Raw genomic sequence first — 11,998 nt, 5'->3', positions numbered from 1 at the left:
TATCTAATACAACAGAATTGCAAGTTTCATGGACTTCCATTGGAAGATCCTCATCAGTTTTTAGCTGAATTCTTGCAAATCTATGACACTGTCAAGACCAATGGGGTTGATCCCGAGGTCTACAAGCTTATGCTCTTTCCTTTTGCTGTAAGAGACAGAGCTAGAACATGGTTGGATTCACAACCTAAGGAAAGCATGAACTCTTAGGAAAAGCTAGTCAATGCCTTCTTGGCAAAGTTCTTTCCACCTCAAAAATTGAGTAAGCTTAGAGTGGAAGTCCAAACCTTCAGACAGAAGGAAGGTGAATCCCTCTATGAAGCTTGAGAAAGATAAAAGCAATTGATCAGAAGGTGTCCTTCTGACATGCTTTCAGAATGGAGCATCATAGGTATCTTCTATGATGGTCTGTTTGAACTGTCCAAAATGTCATTGGACAGCTCTGCTGGAGGATCTCTTCATCTGAAGAAGACGCCTGCAGAAGCTCAGGAACTCATTGAAATGGTTGTAAATAACCAATTCATGTACACCTCTGAAAGGAATCCTGTGAATAATGGGACAAATTAGAAGAAATAAGTTCTTGAGATTGATACTCTGAATGCTATACTGGCTCAGAATAAAATATTGACTCAAAAAGTCAATATGATTTCTCAGAGTCTGTCTGGAATGCAAGCAGTAACAGGTAGTACCAAAGAAGCTTCATCTGAAGAAGAAGCTTATGATCCTGAGAACCCAGCAATGGAAGAGGTGAATTACATGGGAGAACCCTATGGAAACACCTATAATCCTTCATAGAGGAATCATCCAAACCTCTCATGGAAGGACCAACAGAGGCCTCAACAAGGTTTCAACAACAATAATGGTGGAAGAAATAGGTTTAGCAATAGTAAGCCTTTTCCATCATCTTCTCAGCAACAGACAGAGAATACTAAGCAAAGCCATTCTGACTTAGCAACCATAGTCTCTGATATAATTAAAACCACTCAAAGTTTCATGACTAAAACAAGGTCCTCCATTAGAAATTTGGAGGCACAGGTGGGTCAGCTGAGCAAGAAAGTTACTGAACTCCCTCCTAGTACTCTTCTAAGCAATACAGAAGAGAATCCAAAAGGAGAGTGCAAGGCCATCAACATACCCCACACGGCCGAACCTGGAGAGGAGGAAGACGCAGTGATTTCCACTGAGGAAGACCTCAATGGACGTCCACTGGCCTCCATGGAGTTCCCTAAGGAGGAACCATGGGAATCTGAGGCTCATACAGAGACCATTGAGATTCCATTGAATTTACTTTTGCCATTCATGAGCTCTGATGAGTATTCTTCCTCTGAAGAGGATGAAGATGTTACTGAAGAGCAAGTTGCTAAGTACCTTGGAGCAATCATGAAGCTAAATGCCAAATTATTTGGTAATGAGACTTGGGAGGATGAACCCCCCTTGCTCACCAAAGAACTGGATGACTCGACTAGGCAGAGATTACCTTAAAAGAGACAAGATCTTGGAAAGTTCTCAATACCTTGCACCATAGGCACCATGAGCTTTGAAAAGGCTCTGTGTGACCTAGGGTCAAGCATAAACCTCATGCCTCTCTCTGTAATGGAGAAACTAGGAATTTTTGAGGTGCAAGCTGCAAGAATCTCATTAGAGATGGCAGACAATTCAAGGAAACAAGCTTATGGACTTGTAGAGGATGTCTTGGTAAAGGTTAAAGACCATTACATCCCTGCTGATTTCATAATCTTAGAGACTGGGAAGTGTATGGATGAATCCATCATCCTTGGCAGTCCCTTCCTAACCACAGCAAAAGCTGTGATTGTTGTTGACAGAGGAGAATTGGTCCTTCAAGTGAATGATGACTCCTTTGTGTTTAAAGCTCAAGGATCTCCCTCTGTAATCATGGAGAGGAAGCATGAAAAACTTCTCTCAATGCAGAGTCAAACAAAATCTCCACATTCAAACTCTAAGTTTGGTGTTGGGAGGCCATCATCATGCTCTGAGTATCTATGAGGCTCCATGAGAGCCCACTGTCAAGCTATTGACATTAAAGAAGCGCTTGTTGGGAGGCAACCCAATTTTTACTTATCTATGTTAAATTTTCCATTGTTATTTTATGTTTTCTGTAGGTTGATGATCATGTGAAGTCACAAAAACAATTGAAAAAGCAAAAACAAACTGAAAAATAGAATGAAAAACAGCACACCCTGGAGGAGAAGCCTACTGGCGTTTAAACGCCAGTAAGGGCAGCAAAATGGGGTTTAAACGCCCAGTCTGGCACCATTCTGGGCGTTTAACGCCAGAAAGGGGCATAGAGCTGGCGTTTAACGCCAGGAATGGGCAAGAAGCTGGCGTCAAACGCCAAAAATGGGCAGCAGCCTGACGTTTAATGCCAGGATTGGCTGAAAGGGGCATTTTTGCATGCCACTTGGTGCAGGAATGAGATATCCTTGACACATTAGGATCTGTAGACCCCACAGGATCCCAACCTACCCCACCTCTCTCTCTCTTCTTTACCCATTCACCAATCACCTCAATACCTCTTCCCCAAAAACCCCTCACCTATCAAATCCCACCATTCTCTTCACCACTCACATCCATCCTTCATAAAACCCTACCTACCTCACCATTCAAATTCAAACCACTTTCCCACCCAAACCCACCCATAATGGCCGAACCATACCCCCCTCTCCACTCCTATATAAACCCATCTTCACTACTTCATTTTCACACAACATACACACTACTTCTCCCCCTTGGCCGAAACACTAAGCCCCCTCCATATCCTCTATTTCTTCTTCTTCTACTCTCTTCTTTCTTCTTTTGCTTGAGGACAAGCAAACCTTCAAAGTTTGGTGTGGTAAAAGCGTTGCTTTTTGTTTTTTCATAACTATTTATGGCACCTAAGGCCAGAGAGACCTATAGAAAGAGGAAAGGGAAGGAAAAAGCTTCCACCTCCGAGTCATGGGAGATGGAGAGATTCATCTCAAGGGTACACTAAGACCACTTCTATGAAGTTGTGGCCAAGAAGAAGGTGATCCCCGAGGTCCCTTTCAAACTCAAAAAGGGTGAATATCCGGAGATCCGACATGAGATTCGAAGAAGAGGTTTGGAAGTTCTCACTAACCCCATTCAACAAGTCGGAATCTTAATGGTTCAAGAGTTCTATGCCAATGCATGGATCACTAAGAACCATGATCAAAGTGTGAACCCAGACCCAAAGAATTGGCTTATAATGGTTCAGGGAAATGCTTAGATTTTAGTCCGAAGAATGTAAGGTTGGCATTGAACTTACCCATGATGCAAGGAGATGCACACCCCTACACTAGAAGGGTCAACTTTGATCAAAGATTGGACCAAGTCCTCATAGACATCTGTGAAGAGGGCGCCCAATGGAAGAGAGAATCAAGAAGGAAGTCGGTTCAACTAAGAAGGCATGACCTCAAGCCCGTGGCTAGGGGATGGTTGGATTTCATCCAACGCTCAATCATTCCCACTAGCAACCGGTCTAAAGTTACTATAGACCGGGCTATCATGATCCATAGCATCATGATTAGGGAGGAAGTAGAAGTTCATGAAGTTATATCCCAAGAACTCTACAAGGTGGCGGACAAGTCCTCTACTTTGGCAAGGTTAGCCTTCCCTCATCTCATTTGTCACCTCTGCAATTCAGCTGGAATTGACATAGAGGAAGACATCCTCTTTGATGAGGATAAGCCCATCACTAAGAAAAGGATGGAGCAAAGAAGAGATCCCACTCATGTACATGAGGAAATTCCTCATCATGAAATCCTTGAGATGCCTCAAGGGATGCATTTTCCTGCACAAAACTATTGGAAGCAAATCAACACCTCCCTAGGAGAATTAAGCTCCAACATGGGACAACTATGGGTGGAGCACCAAGAGCATTCCATACTCCTCCATGAAATTAGAGAAGACCAAAGAGTCATGAGAGAGGAGCAACAAAGGCAAGGAAGAGACATTGAAGAGCTCAAGCACTCCATAAGATCTTCAAGAGGAAGAACAAGCCGCCATCACTAAGGTGGATCCGTTCTTTAATTCCCTTGTTCTTTATTTTCTGTTTTTTTTTTTCGAAAATTATGCCTTATGTCTATTTATGTTTGTGTCTTTATTACATGATCACTAGTGTCTAAGTGTCTATGCCTTAAAGCTATGAAAATAAATCCATCACCTTTCTTAAATAAAGAGTGTTTTAATTGAAAAGGAAAAGAAGTTCATGAATTTCAAATTTTAAAACAATTTAATTATTCTGATGTGGTGGCAATACTTTTGTCTTTCTGAATGAATGCTTGAACAGTGCATATTTTTTATATTGTTGATTCATGAATGTTAAAATTGTTGGTTCTTGAAAGAATGATGGAAAAGGAGAAATGTTATTTGATAATCTGAAAAATCATAAAAATGATTCTTGAAGCAAGAAAAAGCAGTGAAAAAAAAAGCTTGCAGAAAAAAAAGCGAAAAAAGGAAAAAAAAGAGAAAGAAAAAGCAAGCAGAAAAAGCCAATAGCCCTTTAAACTAAAAGGCAAGGGTAAAATAAAAAGGATCCAAGACTTTGAGCATCAGTGGATAGGAGGGCCCACAGGAATAAAATCCTGGCCTAAGCGGCTAAACCAAGCTGTCCCTAACCATGTGCTTGTGGCGTGAAGGTGTCAAGTGAAAACTTGAGACTGAGCGGTTAAAGTCATGGTCCAAAAGCAAAAAGAGTGTGCTTAAGAGCTCTGGACACTTCTAATTAGGGACTCTAGCAAAGCTAAGTCACAATCTGAAAAGGTTCACCCAGTTATGTGTCTGTGGCATTTATGTATCCGGTGGTAATACTGGAAAACAAAATGCTTAGGGTCACGGCCAAGACTCATAAAGTAGCTGTGTTCAAGAATCAACATACTTAAATAGGAGAATCAATAACACTATCTAGATTCTAAGTTCCTATAGAAGCCAATCATTCTGAATTTCAAAGGATAAAGTGAGATGCCAAAACTGTTCAGAAGCAAAAAGCTAAAAGCCCCGCTCATCTAATTAATACTGATCTTCATAGATATTTTTGGAATTCATTGTATATTCTCTTCTTTTTATCCTATTTTGTTTTCAGTTGCTTGGGGACAAGTAACAATTTAAGTTTGGTGTTGTGATGAGCGGATAATTTATACGCTTTTTGGCATTGTTTTTAGTATGTTTTTAGTATATTTTAGTTAGTTTTTATTATATTTTTATTAGTTTTTATTTAAAATTCACTTTTCTGAACTTTACTATGAGTTTGTGTGTTTTTCTGTGATTTCAGGTATTTTCTGGCTGAAATTGAGGGACCTGAGCAAAAATCTGATTCAGAGGCTGAAAAAGGACTGCAGATGTTGTTGGATTCTGACCTCCCTGCACTCGAAGTGGATTTTCTGGAGCTACAGAAGCCCAATTGGTGCGCTCTTAATTGTGTTGGAAAGTAGACATCCTGGGCTTTCCGGAAATATATAATAGTCCATACTTTGCCCAATATTTAATGGCCTAAATCGGCGTTCCAAGTCAGCATAGAAATTCTGGCGTCAAAACGCCAGAATTGGCATAAAAGCTGGAGTTAAACGCCCAAACTGGCACAAAAGCTGGCGTTTAACTCCAGGAAAAGTCTCTACACATGGAAGCTTCAATACTCAGCCCAAGCACACACCAAGTGGGCCCGGAAGAAGATTTCTGCATTAATTACCTTTTTTTGTAAACTCTAGGTTACTAGTTCTCTATAAATAGGACCTTTTGCTATTGTATTTTCATACTTTTCATACACTTGATCACGTTTTGGGAGGCTGGTCTTATGGCCATGCCTGAACCTTGTTCTTATGTATATTCAACGGTGGAGTTTCTACACACCATAGATTAAGGTGTGGAGCTCTGCTGTTCTTCATGAATTAATACAAGTACTATTGTTTTTCTATTCAACTCAAATCTATTTCTTCTCCAAGATATTCATTCGCACCCAAGAATATGATGAATGTGATGATTATGTGACACTCATCACCATTATCACCTATGAACGTGTGACTGACAACCACTTCCGTTCTACATGCAAACAAGCTTGAATGTGTATCTCTTAGGTTTCTAATCTAAGATTAGAACCTTTGTGGTATAGGCTAGAATTATTGGCGGCCATTCCTGAGATCCGAAACATCTAAATCTTGTCTGTGGTATTCTGAGTAGGATCTGGAAAGGGATGACTGTGATGAGCTTCAAACTCGTGAGTGTTGGGCGTGTGACAGACGCAAAAGGATCAATGGATCCTATTCCAACATGATCGAGAACCGACAGATGATTAGCCGTGCGGTGACAGCGTGCGTAGAACATTTTCACTGAGAGAACGGGAAGTAGCCATTGACAACGGTGATGCCCAACATAAAGCTTGCCATGGAAAGGAGTATGAATGATTGGAAGAAGGCAATAGGAAAGCAGAGGTTCAGGAGGAACAAAGCATCTTCATACGCTTATCTGAAATTCCTACCAATGAATTACATAAGTATCTCTATCTCTATCTTTATTTTATGTTTTATTTATCTTTAATTATCAATCCTCCATAACCATTTGAATCTGCCTGACTGAGATTTACAAGATGACCATAGCTTGCTTCAAGCCGACAGTCTCCGTGGGATCGACCCTTACTCACGTAAGGTATTACTTGGATGACCCAGTGCACTTGCTGGTTAGTTGTGCAGAGTTGTGATAAAGAGTTGAGATTACAATTGTGCATACCAAGTTGTTGGCGCCATTGATGATCACAATTTCGTGCACCACACGTTGCCAACGTGCATTAACATAGGCGTGTTGGCCAAAAACGTGCTCCATTGGGCCAAAATTGCCAAGACATGTGCACAAGCTCTCTGTTTTCAACTTGGTGCTACAATTTCATTTAGATGCTAGCTAATCCAACCTCAAGCAAGCAAAGCCCATAAATCTCAACCAATCAAGGCCACAAGAATCATCTAGAATTGTTAATTTTCATTTTGTTTGTAATTTGCTTTTAATTTCATTTCAATTTGTAATTTAGGAAAGCCTATATAAAGGCCATAGTTTCATAGAATTAAAGAGCGCCGGGAGGAGATGACACACACACACACATTTCATTGGCACACTCCACTGGGAGTGGGTCTTCGGACCCCTCCCCTTCATACACTCCTCTTCCCTTCCTCTTCTCTTCTTCCTTAGTAGTAGTTTAGTTTACTTTGTAATTTTCATTTATGAATTCTTGAATTTTCAATTTCTATTTTGAATTCTCACTCTTTATTTTCATGAACTTAAATTTCATGCAATTTAGTTTTTATTTGAGAGCAATGATCACTTAATTCCCTTTGCATTTGGGAAAGGAGCTCTGTTTCAATTTTGATTGAATTGATGTTTATTTCTCCTTCTCTTCTTCACTCTATCTTCATACATGGATATCTATTAGAATCCTTGCAAGAGAGTTTTGTTCTTCAAAGATCCTTGGATCTATTAGAATCCTATTGTGAACCTTGAGAGAGGGATCATAGTATTCAGTTTGACCTCTCTTGGCATAATGAAGTTGATTTTGATTTAGAGTTGGTATTGTGACATGTAACCTCTCTAATATTGGGGTCTTTGGATTTATGTAGTATGAGATTAGAAATCATGTTTATTTTTTTTCTAAGAAAGAGCTTTTGTGCTTCAAAGATTCAATCACCACCGAGAAGGGGATTGAGTCTACTTGAATTTCATTTGAGCCTCGAGAGAGGGATCATGGAATTCAGTTTGAGGCTCTTCTCTCATAATTCTCTTGATCAATACACTCTTAGTTGGTACGTGACATATAATCTCTTTGAGTTGAGGTCTTGAGGGTTGTGTGGCTTTTGGATTAAAAATTGAACTTCACCTCTTCTCATGAGCAATTAGATCAAGAGATTGGCAATTGATTATGTGAAGAGAAATTAAATCACCAAGAGATTGGGGTTTAATTACTCATAATCCGCCATGGATCTACCTTACATGATTGAGAAGGAGTGAGACCCATTAATTCATGAGGAATCAACATCTCTAATCCCTTATGCTTTCCATCTTTACTTTCTGTCATTTACTTTTTTACATTTTTTTTATTTCCTTGTACTTTACTTTCCAGCATTTTATTTCCCCTGCACTTTACTTTGATGTTCTTTACTTTCTTGTAATTTTACTTTCCAGTACTTTACATTCATGTCATTTATTTTCCTTGCAATTTATTGCTTTCCTTTATCTTCATGTCATTTACACGTCCTGTTGTTTGCTCATCACTCCAAAATGATTGTCTAACTAGAATAATTAATTTACTATAGATTGCTTAATCCGTTAATCCTCGTGGGATCGACCTCACTCTAAGTGAGTTTTATTACTTGATACGATCCGGTATACTTGCCAGTAGTAAATACGTGAAATTTCTTTATTTTTCGGGTATCAAGTTTTTGGCTCTATTACCGGGGATTAATTGTGATTAACAATCTACCGGTGGTTGATTACCTAGATTAGACACTTTTTCTTTCTCTTTGTTTTAGTTATTTTTTTTAATACTTTCTTCTATTGTCCCAAACTATTTGTGTTAATGCCTCACCAAGAAATCCTTACTCGTGACAGTCTTTTCTTTTGGTGATTATGTTATTAACATACAATAGTTTCTTTTGCTTAGTTTCATTCCAAATAAATTGGCATATGATTGCATTCTAAGTTTGGTGTTGCATAGCAACAAAATTTATTTCCAATCTTTTCTGGATACTTGCATCAATTCCAAGTGAAATTGTCACACTAAGTTTGGTGTGCCACTTATCTTTCATGCAATGTATCATGCACACCCCACTTGTTTTTGCAATCAATGTCTCTGTTTCTTGTGCCTTCATTGTCATTTTTTTTATTTCGCTTGCTTGAACACATGTACTACTAACACTCCATTGTTAAAGACACTCATGACCCATCATAAACTCCATCACCACTGTTTTAATTGTTGCTTGAGGACAAGCAATCACTCTAAGTTTGGTGTGGGAGGTGGAAGAGTAGGAGGAAAATGACAACAACAATGAAGATGAAATACAAGGTGGTAAAGTTCCTTTTCCTCTTATTTGTTTCCAGCACTTTAAATTGCATGACTGTCTTCTATTTTCTTTGTAACATGTTGCTATGATATCATGATTATCATCTTGAATTTTACTTGCACCCAATATCTCTAAGAATGCAACAAAGAAATAATTCTTTTGAAAGAAAAATATTGAAGAATTTTATAAATCTTGGGGCAAGTAAAAGATTAAGAGGAGTGGAGGTTCTGATTGTATGATTGTGTATTGAGGTTACATGTTTGTGAAAACTTGCAGGGGAGCTCATAGACAAGAAATGAAGTTTAGAGAAGTATTATGAAATATCTCAAACATCTATTGATCCAAGAAGCAGTAACAAAAGAAAACAAAAGAAAAAGAAAAACAAAGGACAAGCTCAAGGCTCTGAGCATCAATTAGTAGGAAGAAAAAGAAAGAAACAAGAACTCAAAGAGTTATTGTCCTAGTTAAATGCTTGTGGTGGATTTGTGTCAAAGAGAGAGGCTTGAGCAAGTAAATCCTAAGGGGTGCTTCAACACCTAATACCTTAAAACCAACTGGTTTGGGAGTATTGATTGAAAGCTTATCTAAAGGGCCGCTTTGAGATATGACACTTAGAGTCAAGGCCAAGACACAAAAACTATAAGCTGCTTCAGGGTGATTATCTATAAAGAGACTTCCATAATATCATTTGAATGAAAGTCCTAAGATGTAAGACTTCCAAAATGTAAGGACTAATGAGCACTGAAATCCTTGCATAAGCATATAAATTGGAGTTCACCCCACTATCACTTAATCACTTCACCCACTAAGGCATCATAAGCAATTCTTCAATACATTCCAATTAAGAAAGTTCTTTGTGCATAGTTCCTTTCTTGCTTGGGGACAAGCAAGATTTAAGTTTGGTGTTGTGATGCCAGGGCATCTTGGCTAGTTTTACTAGCCATTTTTTGTATGCTTTAGGTTGGTTTCATGCATTTTCTTAGACAATAAGCAAGTATTTGGATGAGAATTGTATGCATGCCTTGATTCAATCAAACATTGTTAATTATGTGCATTTTCATGAGATTTATGCAAGAATTGTTTGATGTTATGAATGATGCAAAATCTTGTGATTTAGCAAGGCTTTGATGCATGTGTTTGGTTGATGATAGGTGAAGCAAAGAGCCCTGGAGCTAGGAGGAAGAAGTTGAGGGCATTGCCAACTCCAAATTCAAGTTAGCAACGCCATTGAGACTTAACTCCAGGAAGAGCATGAACACCCTTGCAAGAATTTGGCTTCTTGGAAGGCAGAGTGCACGTTGCCAACTTGGGAGAAGGCCAGCGTGTTCCTTGACAACGCTGGCAACAACGCCAGGATCTTGGAGCAGAGCAAGGAAGAGCTCGAAGAGCGTTGCCAAGTAGAGGATGAAATGGCGTGTTCATCAATAACGCCAGCAACAACGCCAAGGCCAAGGCAAGCAGGGAGTCACTAGTACGTTGGCACTAGAGTGTTTGATGGCAACTTCACCAACAACTCCAGCAAAGTTGGCAGCCTGACCTTGCCTCCTTCAAAGATGCATAACTTGAGCTAGGAAGATTCAATTGAGATGTCCCCAGTTGTGTTGGAAAGCTGATATTCAGAGCTTTCCAACGATATGTAATAGTCCATAGTGAAGCATGAAATGGAAGCTCGAATCAGAGTCATCTTTAGGCCCAAAAACAAGAACATGAAGATTGAAACTCAAGGAAGCATGAATGAGCCAAGGAAGCTTGAGAGCGTTGCCAAGGAAAGGGATGAACTGGCGTGTTACTTGGCAACTCCAGCAACAATGCCAAGGCCAAGAATTTGGGCTAGGGGAGTTCACTAGCACGTTGGCACTAGCGTGTTTGGTAAAAACGCCCCAACCAAGGCAGCTTGACCTTACCTTCTTCAAGGATGCATAACTGGAGCTACAAAGCTCTAATTGAGGTGATTTCAGTGGCATTGGAAAGTAGAGATCAAGAGCTTTCCAGTCATATATGGAACTACATGGTAGACATTAAATTTGTGGGATAAAATTGGCCCAAAATTTCATAGATGAACATGGTATCAACCTGTAGTAAGGCCAGCTGACCTCTTCATCTTCCATGGAATATATCTTGAGCTCTAGAGCTTTAAATGATTAAATCTCAACGGCATTGGAAAGTAGACATTCAGAGCTTTCTAACGATATATCATAGTATGGGTTTGGCATTCATTTGAAGCTTCAAAAGCCGGCTTCATTTAGAGCTTCAGAATCTGAGCACGTTGGCAACGCTGGAAACAAAGGCGTGTTCACCAAAAATGCCTGTGATTTTGGCAAACTGACATTACCCTCTTCAATGGATTATAACTTGAGCTACAGAGATATAATTGAGGTGCTTCTAGTTGCATTGGAAAGCTGACATTCAAAGCTTTCCAACCATGTACAATAGTCTATATTAAAGCAGAAGATTGAAGCTCAAACCATAGGCAAATTTAAGCATCAAAAGTTGAGTTCAAGAAGAAGAGAGTCACGTTTTTGGCAATAACTTGGGCTAGCAACGCCCATCACCAAGCCCCCAACCCAAGAAATTCACTAGCACGTTGATGAGCGGATAATTTATACGCTTTTTGGCATTGTTTTTAGTATGTTTTTAGTATATTTTAGTTAGTTTTTATTATATTTTTATTAGTTTTTATTTAAAATTCACTTTTCTGGACTTTACTATGAGTTTGTGTGTTTTTCTGTGATTTCAGGTATTTTCTGGCTGAAATTGAGGGACCTGAGCAAAAATCTGATTCAGAGGCTAAAAAAGGACTGCAGATTGATAAACCCATATTTCATGAGTTATTTTGTGCTTAGTTTGAGTGATTTATTCAATCCTTCACCCACTTATTCATATTAATTGCATGGTTTTACTTTCCATTCCTTATTAGGTGATGTACGTGAAAAATATGTTTCCTA

This window comes from Arachis ipaensis, chromosome B4 (assembly GCF_059453495.1).
Source record: "Arachis ipaensis isolate K30076 ecotype BB chromosome B4, ASM5945349v1, whole genome shotgun sequence".
NCBI lineage: Eukaryota > Viridiplantae > Streptophyta > Magnoliopsida > Fabales > Fabaceae > Arachis > Arachis ipaensis.
Note: the sequence above shows the minus strand (reverse complement) of the source record.